This window comes from Neomonachus schauinslandi, chromosome 7, assembly GCF_002201575.2.
Source record: "Neomonachus schauinslandi chromosome 7, ASM220157v2, whole genome shotgun sequence".
NCBI lineage: Eukaryota > Metazoa > Chordata > Mammalia > Carnivora > Phocidae > Neomonachus > Neomonachus schauinslandi.
In genome coordinates this window covers 128,964,026-128,977,422 of record NC_058409.1, presented here as the reverse complement: position 1 = coordinate 128,977,422, position 13,397 = coordinate 128,964,026, and positions in this window count along the sequence as shown.

Here is a 13,397-nt window from a genome sequence, read left to right as displayed (position 1 = left end):
TATATATATATATATATATATATATATATATATATATATATATATATATTTTTTTTTAAGATTTCAATTTATTTATTTGAGAGATAGAGAACACATGCACGGGGGGGGGGGAGGTAGAGGGGGGAGGGAAAAAGTCTCAAGCTGACTCCCTGATGAGCATGTAGCCCCATGCAGAGTTCACAGGGTTTGATCTCAGGACCCTGAGATTATGACCTGAGCCAAAATCAAGCTTAACTGACTGAGCTACCTAGGCACCCCAAGATTATATTATTAACATTATTAAGTCTCTGGTGCAATAATTGTATTATGATTATATGTTATATTCTTCAGAGATACATTCTAAAGTATGTAAAGTGACAGGATGTCTGCAAATGTCAAATGGTTAATAAAGGGAAAGAAAGCAAGAAGAATTTCAATAAAGTAAAAGGTATACTCTCATACTACTACTCAGACAGAAACATGGCCCAATGCTAAACTAAGAAAACGCTTTAATCAAAAGTAAAATATAAGATGGTTTAAATATTAGAGAATTATCCTAACGGTAAGTGTTAACTATTTATGTAAATTGAAGGAATTTTGAACATAAGAGCTGATTTTCAGTACTTTAATTTGACTTTCTAAACTAAAATCTACAAAAGGAATAGTAAAAAATAAATGTCTGCTATTTTCAATTACTATTTTTAAAATTCAGTTACAAAAAGAGTTGACATCATTTTAAGTTATGAAAATACAGAATGTGTCACTGATTGCCAGTTGTTGTTCAGATCCAGTCTTAGGCAGATTTATCTCAAGAGAAAGATTATGATATTATCAAAGTTGGATGTCTTTCCAAGCACTGTTTTTCAGTAGTTATTTTTGGAATTTCAGGGAGTGAGAACATTTAAATTGACTTATAAAGGGATTAAGAATGAGGTGGAAACATCTGCTCTTGTCAACGTTGTTGTTTTTCACGAGCATCAATTCTATACAGAACATTCTTTTTGTTTTTATTTCAAAAGAATTAGCACTCCAGCCAATTAAAATAAGTTCACTAATAATTTACAGATAATGCTGTCAATGTGGCAGTACTAATTATATGATGATGTAGAAGTCTAGAATGGTGGTAAGAAAGCAACTCTGCCCGCCCCCCAAAATTGACCAAAAAAAAAGTAGGTATAATCATACAAGATGATTGTGTTTCCCTTTTAAAATGAAAGCTGCATCCAAGTACAAAATCTCCTTACTTTTCTTGAGACAAAGTTTATGGAGTGATTCTGAGCCACTCGATTGATAATTAGCTTCCATTTTTATGTGTACTATTTTAGAAATAATCAGTTGCCATGTTCTGATGATTCAAACTTGGATTTTTTTTTTTTTTAAATCACCAATAGAATGATGTGGAGAATGTGATGTTTGGAAGGAGAGACCCTGAGTCAGGCAGCTAAGGTTCAAACTCCATCTCATTTCAAAACCGTGACCTTGAGCAAATTACTTAGTTTCTCTGTTTCTCATTTTACCCATGTGTAGAGAATGAAATAATAATAGTCCATATTACATAAAGCTATTGTGAACATTTAATTAATGAATATACATAAAGTATAATGAAAGCAATGCAAACTTATGAAGCAGTTCACATTTCAAGTCTTTCACTTGAATCTGGGCATTTGAGATCTCATTCTTCCATTCTTCCCCTCTCTCTGTTTCTCTCTGTCTCTCTCTTTCTAGAAATAGATGTCTTTCTCTTTTCTGTGAAGTTTCTTCTCATCTTACCCACATCTTTAATTATTTTTAGGTTCATTTTTCTATCCTAAATTTGAGTATGTAACTGTCAAATAAACAATCAGTTTGAATTCAAGAAAGGAGAGACTTAAGAAGACTATAGCAATAAGAAGAATGCTCTGACCACAGTCCTGCAGTTTCAAAATCAAAGCAAAGAAAGCCTTTTTTTTTTTAATAAAGAGGGGTAGCCTTGTGAGGGTCTAGCAGGAACTTTGTAGGAGAACTTTATAGCAGGTGGGGGTGGAACAGATGGTATTATGAGGGATGTTGAACAGGATTTCTTCCCCCTGGAGTCAGTCTGTTTTCAGGATGAGCTGTAAGGGGAAGATGTTTTTCATCTTAGTTCTTTCTTAAGCTTAGGGGCAAATCTAAAAGGAGAAAAATTCATAGGATCTGAAGAGAAACCAGACAATGAAGGGCAAATCTAAATCCAAAGTATATGTCATCCAGAATAAAACTTGATTAAATTTTAGTCAAGCCGAGTCAATGGGTAAGTAATGGGCAGTTCAGAGCACTTGGTGGTCACCTATCTCTCCTCTTCTAGCCATTGACCAGTAAGTCTCTACCTCAGAATGAAAAGTATGGAGATACTGAAAACTATTGTTTATTGTTCCAGAGAAAAATAGAAAGAAATCCACTACAGAAGAGGCAAAGAATCAGAGATAAACTTTTGTCAAATAATAAAGATTGCTTACTTGATTCGCAGGCCCTCAACAACAATATATCTTCAGAATCTGAAAATGGAAATAACAAATGCCAACATAATACCATTTATAATATATATTTTTCAAATTGCAGTTTGTACTGCAATGTGTGGATAAAAGTTATTTTTTCTAGCACAACTTGTATCTTTGAACAAGAGAATGAACAATAATGCATTCAGTTAGATGACAGCTAAAATCACTTTTCCCAAGAGTAATTAATTTACATTTATGAAGATGTTTCTTTTTGATTGCTAATATAGCAAATATATTTAATGTTTGCCAGTTCATTTAATTTTTGTTGTATCCAACATTTCTTTCAGATAAAGCAAAAATTTTGTCTGTTATATTTTAACAGCTATGGCTTTTATGTTAGTGATGCAAATTCAATAATTAATATATAAATGTACATAATCGTCGTTACACACATATAAATAGGCTTTAAAATTTGTAATTACATAATATATGTTATAAAAGGGAAAATAATTAATAGGAAAGCAAAAATCATTTGCTCAATGATGTTGTGGAAATTCCCTCTTTGGCAAAAATTAAAATAAAAAATAATGTGACAAACACATACCTATTCAAGCAAAGAAAACTCATTTGAATAAAAAATGTTAACACTTTTGTATCTGAGTTATGGAATTAAGGCTGATTTCTATTAGCTTTTTTTGAAGGTTTATTCAGTAAGTTTTTTTTATTATAAAAAAGAAACAAAAGTATAATTCATTAATTTTGCTATCAAGCCACGAATCACCTTTAATTATATGGAATTCTGATATTTCTTTATTTTAGTCAATTATATCAACATTAGGACATTTATGGTTAGGAAACTCTAACATAGGTAGACAGATGATAGAAGATAGGTAAGTAGATAGGTGATAGAGATAGAAAAAGCTTCTATGTTAAACAAGAACCAAATCACCAATATTTTGCACTGCACTTTTTCCTCATTCAATTCCTGTAATAATTCTGTAAAATAAGCATAATTTCCCCCATGTTATGGATACAGAGATTTAGTGACATGTCCATATTCAAATATCAAATAAGTGGAATCTTACACACAACTTCCTGACAACTAAATCTGATAGTTGAATGCACTTATTTTTTTTTTTTATTTTTAGTTCTCAACTGGAATAAACAATGATTATAAAAATCACCTTGTGTACTTATTTAAAATATGTATCTCTGACTTCCACTCCATATGTTCTGAATCAAAACCCCTAGAAAAGTTCATGGAAAATCATTTAATCATGTGCCTTAGGTATGTATTAGGGTTCTCCAGAAAAACAGAATCAGTAGGAGATATCTATAGATAGAAGATGATAGATGATAGATAGATAGATGATAGATAATAGATAGATGATAGATGATAGATAGATAGATAGATAGATAGATAGATAGATAGATAGATAATTATGAGAAATAGGCTTATACAATAATGAACAGCCAAGAAGTATCACATTCTGCTGTCTAGAAGGAAAGCTGAGATCAAGAGAAGTCAGTGGTGTATTTCAGTCCAGGTCTAAAGGCCTGAGATATAGGGAGCCAACCATGTAAATCGCATTTTGAAAGCAGGAAATGACTGATGTCCTAGTTTGATCAGTTAGGCAGAAGAAAGAATAAATTCTCTCTTCTTCCACCTTTTATTCTATTCAGGCCCTCAGTGGATTTGATGATGCCTATCCTTAGCAGGAGAGGTAATCTGAGTCCACCAAATTCACATGCAAATCTGATCTAGAAATACCTTCATAGACACACCCAAAATAATGTTTAGCAAAATAACTGGGCACTGTAACCTGCTCAAATTGACACATAAAATTAACCATCACAAGTTTACTTCTTTTCAACTTGGTGCTGACACACACCTCCTTCAATTATACTTAATTTCCAAATAAAGGCAACAACAAGGTCATAATTCTGTCTATCATGATATATCTATCCTCATACTGAAAAGTACTAATCCCTTACCCAGAAAAGAAGAAAAAGTCCTTGTGTGAGTTTCACATTTCTCTTTGATATACCATAACTTTAATATTATAATGTAAAATTAAAAATATTAAAAACTGGGGGTGCCTGGGTGGCTCAGTCGGTTAAGCGGCTGACTCCTGCTTTCAGTTCAGGTCATGATCTCAGGGTCCTGGGATCATGCCCCTTATCAGGCTCCGTGCTCAGAGGGCAGTCTGCTTGTGGATTCTTTCTCTCCCTCTGCCCTTCTTCCCACTCACTCTCTCTCTCTCCCTCTCAAATAAATAAATAAATGAATCTTTAAAAGAATATTAACTGTAATTAAATTCAATACTTCTAATGTTATATGATAGGGGAATAAGAGAGGAAAGAAAAAGATACTTGTTTCATACATACACACATCACACAAATTTATTCATAACAAACTAAGGAGGGATAACTCATAATAATTAGAGTCCTTATTTCTGTAACTGGTCATGTGGTTGTAGCTGGTATTTATAACTACTTTCTTTCACTGTCTGATCTGTATTCCCTTTGGCTCCAGCGAACACCTCAGCTGGTCATGGTTCTTTATCTGCTGGGGTGTCCCAAACCTTCATTCCTGAAGGGTTTGAGCCATTAGTAACCTTGTCTGGATTGGGTCATTGTAGTTTTTCATTGTCCTTAATCATAAAACATGGTATCACAAGCATGATAATACTAAAAGATTCTCTAAGGGATTTCCTATATTGCAGGCATACTCTTCCTTACCTCTATTGTGCAGTAGTAGTCCAATTTCCCCTTGGTAGTCAAGACCAATTACCCAAACAGCACAGTCACTCCCTTCTTTGCATTGTGACTCAGTAACATGAGGAATCCAAAATGTCCCAGTGGCAGTCTTAATTCCCAGTTCAATGAGATCACTGTTGTGCCTCCTGGAGGAATCATTTCTCCTTCTGGAATTAAGACCTCCAGGCAAGGAGAGCAAGAAGCAAAAATTTTGCTAGTGGATCATAAATGTTAATGTTGAGTAGTGCCACTCCCATTTCCACCCCTTGACTCTTGGCCCTGTGAATCTTGGCTATACGACAGAGCATCATATATTGGATGCTGATTCAGAGCACATGCAGCTTTCTAGATAACCCTGTCACAGGCCTACAAGGTATTATCACCTAGATATTACTGAAAATGAGTATTCAAAAAGCCATTCCACCATTTTATCAGGCCAACCGTTTCAGGATGATGTGGAACATAGTATGGCCAGTGAATCCCATGAGCATGGACCCATTGCCACACTTCATTTGCTGTGAAATGAGTTCCTTGTTCAGAAGCAATACTATGTAGAATTCTATGAAAGTGGATAAGGCATTCTTTAAGTTTGCCTACAGGTGCTTTGGCAGAACCATGTGTGCAGGCAAGACAAATGTACATCCAGATTGTCTATTCAAGGAAGAACAAAATGCTGTCTTTCCATGATGGGAGTATTCCAATGTAATCAAATTGTCACCAGGTAATAGGCTGATTAGCCTGGGAAATAGTGTCATCTCAAGGGCTCAGTGTTGCTCTCTGTTGCTAGCAAGATTGGACACACAGTGGTGGTTGTAGCTAGGTCATCCTTAGTGAATGGAAGTCCATGTTGCTAAGTCCATGCATAAGCTCCATTCTTGCTACCATTGCCACTTTGTTCATGAACCTGTTGGACAATGACAGGAGACTGGGGAAAGTAACTGACTGGTATCCACAGAACAGAACATCCTATTTGCTTGATTATTAAAATACTCCTTTGTCGGGGTAAGTCTTTTGTGTATATTTGTCGGAAAACACTCAGTTCAAGATGAGCAGCTCAGTTTGCATGGTAACTTGATGGCTCATGGTTAGCATTCAATCTGTATTAAGGAATAGTAACAGGCCAAGATATATTTTTCAAAGGAGAGTAGTAATCTGCAGAGCATGGCACATTTTGATCTAAAATCCTGAGGGCGTGAGCTATTATTCACTTATAAGGGTTTGCCAAAATTTCAAGTAACATCCCTATCTGCCACTGCCACTTCAAACACCACTGGATCTTATGGCCCAGTGGCAGAGCATCTTTCACAGCACTGTAGATCTCTTGCAGACCCTTCTCCTGCTCTGGGCCATGCTACTAGCAGCTTTTTTGGGCACTCAGTTAATGGGCAGAGTAACATGCCCAAAGGAGGACTATGTTGCCTGCAAAATTCAAAGACGTCCATGAGATATTATTACCCTTTTTTGGTTACAAGAAGGGTCTTATGCAAAGACTTTTCTTTCACCTTAGAGAGAACACCCCTTTGCAATTTCCCTGAGGTAGAAGGCCATGGATTTTTGTTGGATTTATTTCTCACCATGTAGCATGCAAGTATCTTACTGATAAATCCAGAGTAGTTGTTACTTCTCACTTACTAGGTCTGATCAGCAAAATGCCATTAATGTAATTAACCAGTGTGATATCTTGTGGAAGAGAAAGATGATCAAGGTCCTTGCAAACTAAATTATGACACAGAGTTGGATAGTTGATATACCTCAGAGGTAGGACAGTGAAGGTGTATTGATGGCATCATCAGATGAAAGCAAAACTGCTTCTGCTGACCTTATTAATGGTGACGGAGAAAAAGGCATTTTCCAGATCATTTGTTACATGACATATACTGGGGGATTTGTTAATTTGTTCAAGTTCAAGCAATGAAACCATATCTGGTACAGCAACTGCAATTGTAGTCACAAGTTGGTTAAGCCTACCGTCATTTTCAGATGTTCATTTGTCTTCTGCACTCCCCAAATGGGTGAGTTAAATGGAGATGTGGTGGAAATCACTACTCCTGCATTCTTCACATCCTTGAAGTTGGTACTAATCTCTGCCATCCATTTAGGAATATGGTATTGCTTATATATATATATATATATATATATATATGTAGAGGAGACTCTAGTGGCTTCCACTTTCCTTCCTACAATAATAGCTCTCGCTCCACAGATCAAGGAAATAATGTGGAATTCTGTCAGCGGCTGAGCATGTCTGTTCACTTATGCATTCTGGAACTAGGGGGAGAAACAACACAGGCTGGGTCTTGGAAACCACTGGGCCCACTGTGAGGTGGACCTGAGCTAAAACTCCATTGATTGCTGCTTTAAGGCCCTACTCTGACTGGTGGGCCACAGTGATGTTTTGGAGTCTCTTGGAATTATTGTCAGTTCATAATGTCCAGTTTTTCCTGAAAGTTCTGATTATTTCCTTTTTCCCAAGGCACAGTGTCCTTAGTAAAGGTTGTAGGTGTCCTTGGCAAAGGCTAGGAGAAAGATTAACAGTATAAAGTTTTGGCAGTTTAATGAGGTCCTTTCTCTAAAGGTTCCAGCCTTCCCTTCATTCAAGGACTTTGGGGTGTGTAAACTGGCTCAAGTCAGGGATCATGACTCTGCTTTTATAATTCAGATTCGATTTTTGTTCACTTGACATAGAACTTTACTGCTTATACAGATTAAGTAATATCTTAGTAGGCCTTTTATTTCACTTCCTGGGACACCATGATCAAATACCAAATGCCAGAGGTCTGTGAGAGCCAGACTATTTTGATTCCTACTTTGACTCTGCTGTCCATTATGCTAAATCATATACACCTTGCCTGTGTCAGTTTAGTGCCACCACTTGGCCCCTGATACCTAGGGATCCAATTACTTCTATTGCATTTAGGTGTCCCAGTTCAGTGATTGTAGTTACGATCTTGAGATCTGGCCTGCTGAGAAGAGTGATGACGGAGCTCTTCAAGGATTCTGGGACTTGCTCCCCTCATACAATTATTTATCATAGTAGTGGCAAAATGTATGTTTTCTGGACCTTTCCAGTGTGGTTGAATAGGCCTTAGATGACAAATCAACTCTAACATTCCAATCTCATTAAGCTGAATCTCTTCTACGTCAAAACAAGGTAGGTCTGAAATTTCCAATTTGCCCACATTTGACCCATGTTTCAGCCAACCAACCAAATAGTTAGATCCCTTCTAACTTCCAGAGCTGCAACATTAAAGACAGAATCTCCGCTAAGTGAGGTCATATCAATAAATTTAGCCTGATCCAACTTTATGTTCTTTCCAGGTTCATACCATGCCATTATATTACCCCACCCCATGTATGTTCCCTGGTTTTCTAACTTCTATATATTTGAAAACTCAAGTAGTTATTGTGGAAAGTAAAACAACTCTTTATGGGTCACATTTTGTACTTTACCTTTAGGGGCCTGCTGAGACTGGAGTCCAAAACAAAAAGTCTAAAAACAAAGAGGGGTAGTAAGGGATGGATCCTGAGAAAAATATTCATTGTCCTGCAAAGTAACTACCTCAGGGGAGGTCATTACAGTTTCTTCAGTTAATATAGGGTTAATCCCCTCAGAAGAGGGTGGAGGGGCTGTGGACATCACTTCGGATGGGGGTGGGGAGGCTGGTTTTACTGGGGGTGGAAAGGTTTCTTCCACTGTCAGAACTTAGATGTACCTGCCCTCATCAGAGTCTTCCCATAAATCCCCATTCCAACTAGAAGTATCCATTCTTTCCCAGTCAATGCCTTCACTTAAATAGTAGACATCCTGTGAAGCTGGAAGTTCAACTTGGCCTGTCATTCAGCCAGTCTTGAGGGGACATTTTGCATTTGATATTTAGCAATCTCAGCCATGTTGCCATAGGAGGTAAAGAACTTCAAGGCACATATAGAAAGTTTTAGGTCATTTACTAGTGCTTTACCTGGGAATTTGAATCCCTGAACTCATTCTTATCTTGACCACTTTGTCCAGTGACATTAGGGGCCACCAGGTGTTTCAGGATTTCTTTTCCTTTAGTGCCTATGGTTCTTGGTCACGCCACTTTGAAGAATGAAGAGGTAGACCAGACCAAGAGTGATGGGCAGCAAAGCAAAGTTTATTGGGCAATAGTACAAAGTTCCCAAAGAGGGAGGGAGCCGGAGAGGGTTGTCTTTGGGTCTTTCTAAGTCTAGTGTTTTTATGAGATTGTTGACAGGCTGCTTTTTTTTTTTTTTAAAGATTTTATTTATTTATTTGACAGAGACAGAGACAGCGAGAGCAGGAACACAAGCAGGGGGAGTGGGAGAGGGAGAAGCAGGCTTCCCGCTGAGCAGGGAGCCCGATGTGGGACTCGATCCCAGGACCCTGGGATCATGACCTGAGCTGAAGGCAGTTGCTTAACCAACTGAGCCACCCAGGCACCCCTGACAGGCTGCTTTAATCTGATTAACCCTCCAGTTGCCTGTCACCCAATCACGTCTTTGTCCACCCGATCATCTACCCATCAGGTTGAAAAGGTGGAGGGCTCCTTTCAGGGTGGTGTAGAATAACAGGGTGGGGTCTTTTTGCTTTTAAGGGTAGTTTCCTCTTAGCATGAGTTCCCTTCGCCCTGCCTGCCTTTCTTCCGACTATCCTCCCCTACAGCCAAACCCATTATATTAGTTTTCTAAAAATCTTCAAAAGCATCATATACAAAGTCACCCAGCTCCTTTGCTTCTTATAAGTGGTTGATTAGTAGCATCCAATGCAGACATTTTGCATATCTCTATTGTTAGATGATGGCATGGACTATCAGTGTTCTCTTTACTACTAAAAATTCATTATCATCTTTAACTCTAATCAGAGCATCAATTCTAGGACCCTGTTAACCCAACTTAAAAAAACTTATCCTTAACATTCTGTTCCTCTAGAATCACTCTTGGCACCAAAATCTGTATTAGTCAAGATTCTGCAGAATAAAACAGAACCAATAAGATACATGTAGAGAAATAGATTATCATAAGGAATTAGCTCATGTGGTTATGGAGGCTGAGAATCCCAGTCTGCTTTCTACAAGGCAAACAGGAAACCCAGGAAAGCCAGTTGTGAAATTTACTCCAAGTCCTCAACCAAAGAAAACCAAAAAGTCCTCAAACCTCAAAGTCCTAAGAACCAGAGGAGCTGATGGTTTAAATCCCAATCTGAGGTCAGAAGATTGATGTTACAGCTCAATCAGTCAAGCAGAACAAGAGGTGAATTCTTCCTTCCTCTACATCTTGATCTATTCAGCCCCCCAGTGGATTAAATGCTGGCCCACCCAGTGGAATTAATGCTGAGTTCACTTACTGAATTGTAAATCTCATTAAGAAGCACCTTCAGGGACACACCCAAAAATAGTATGTAGTCAAATATCTGAAACAACTCATAACTTAGTCAAATTGACATATGAAATTAATTATATCAGGTAATTTTTATAATTCACAATGAATTAATATATGAAATGATCTCTAAACCAGTTCTTATACTTATCCTTTAATAACTTCATAGGAATTTAGTTGAATTGGAATTTTGACTTAACTTTTCCTCACAGTTATTTTTAGAAATGGTATTTATTTGGAATTCATTTCATACTAGAAATTTTATTAATGTCTAAGCCCGTCTTAAATTGTATCTATTTTCACCATTATAGCCATACTTTAAGAGGTTAAGCTATCATTGTACTCATTTTAAATATGATGCTAAGAAGGTTTAGATGGATAAGTTACTTCAAGGAGGACATGTAGCCATTAAATGAGAGACAGTATTCACATCCAGATTTTACTGTAATCTTTATTTTATAGTATATCATTTCTTCTGTTAGTTATGAAAATCTAGCTTGATTATGAGGATTTTTTTTTTCTAAATCAATAGTAATTTTCTCTACACACATAGGATAAAATCAGTGTGACATACATAAAGAACAGTATACATTCAAAACCAAATAACTCAGGTTATTTTTATTTCTACAAACTTGGATAGAACTCAATATTCTCACCTTTTATACAGGATACATTTGATGATTTTTAAGTTTTCATCCAGCGCTGCTATTTTAGTTTACTCCAATTTTTTTTCCAAATTCTTTTGTTAAGGGTAATCAAAATTAACAGAATCTCCTTCTTAGATCTGTAACTTTTGAGACATTGAGTATGTGTTATTTATTAAATTATTGAAAATGACAAAAGCTGTAATGAAAACCAGTATCTATAGACCCCATTTAGCACAATCTCAGGCCTACCCCTCTGATTCATTATAATAGTCTGAGTCCTAAAATGTTTATAAAGAGGGAGAGAATGTTAAATATCTACTATGTACTTAACATAGATATGTATTTATATCTCTCTAAACATGTATTTATATCTCTCTAAATATAAATAAATATGAAGTATGCATACATACACATATACCTATGTATACATGTATGTGTATGTAAATAATAGATGGATAGACAGGTAGATAGATAATCTTATAGATAATCTAATAACACTTTTGATACATTTTCCCCATGAATTCTGTTTTTTTTTTTTCTTTTTTAGTTAATGTGAACTGGAAAAAATTGTGCTATTTTTCTATCATAATCATTCGCTCATCATACTCAAAATGCTCTCAACACTTTCATGAGTTCAGAATGACCAACAATATGTTTTGTTTACAATTTCTGGCTTCCTTGCTAAGTAGCAAAGTCAAAGTAGTAAAGTAGTAAATCAAAGTAGTGAAATCAAAAAAAAATTATTTTAACCAATAATTTTCATTCACAGTGGCTGACACAAATGTTGCAATTGATAAGATTACCTCAGTGAAACACAGGAAGCATTTAATACTCATTGTTCAAATAAATGCAAAGAAACGTTTTGAGAGAATAGAAGGCAAAGATCACCATGTAATTGGTGAGTCTTGGATATTATGATCAGTTCCAAAAAAATCACTGCAGCCTGGGAAAATTAACCAACAAACATTAGAGTACAAGACAGAATAAAAATTGCTAGATACATGTATTGAATTCAGGGTAGTTAAATAGGATGGAAAATTTATATCAATTATAAAATACTGGCACTTCACATACATGAAAATTATACAATTTCTAAGAATTTTTATCCCATTTTCACTCCCAAAATGGTTGTGTGTGTATGTTTTTTAATACATATGATTTTTAAAAAGGCTTAAATACACAGACACACATAGACATAAATTTATTTGCATATATTTGGATTTATTAAATTATTTTCATGGTTCTTTGTGATAGGTGTTATTACATCCATTTTATATCTGATTAAGCTAACTCTAGGAAAATGTAAGTGAATTTCTCATTTCCAAAAATGTATGTGTCATTTCTAGTCTCAGTTTTTAGAGCCCATGAGTTGTCTAACATGGTAACATTTGTCCAGTCATGAAATACCGTATTTGTACAAGGTTAATAAATATTGAGTGAAAAAGCATTTGATCGTTAAATCAGTTTGGGAAATATTGTATTAAACAATGTTGCAAAGATTTTGTTAATGTAAGGCTCCTAGGAGCTATTCATATAAAATACATGGTTCTAATATCCAAAAAAGTAATATAATATATGCCATTTCAGAAGACTTATGTTCTATGGATCATACATTGCAAAAGCTTGGACCTTATCCTATTGTTATTTCCAAATAATAAAGTTTCCTTAGCTTTCTCAGAGTTTGGGCCATAACTATTGAAATTAGGCTTCTAAACTGAATTTATGGCATATTCCTATCACCTATTTTTATACATTGTTTAGTTTGCCACAATGAATAAAACCACTACAGATGAGAATATTTTAAGCTCTAAAGGCTTCAGAAAAATTTTAAATATTATTACTTCATTTCTGCAGCAGATCTTTCTAGCCCATAAAGAGTGACGTGTTTCTATTATCATAGTCCTTTTCTTACACAGAAAATAAAAAATGAAAAATGATGGTCAAAAGAAAAGGTATTTGTAGTAATAAACATAAACTCAATCTTGAAGTGTTAATGTTCCTTTACAAAAATAATAATAATTAATTTGACTTGTTTAGATGAACACTTGAAAATTATTGGTATACTCTCTTTAAGTCTGTAAAGGATATCTACGTATAATCTTATTTCCTAAGTTAAAAAAAATATATGTATTGACTAATACTAGACTTAATGATAAGCCCAATGCAAACATTTTTAAAAATC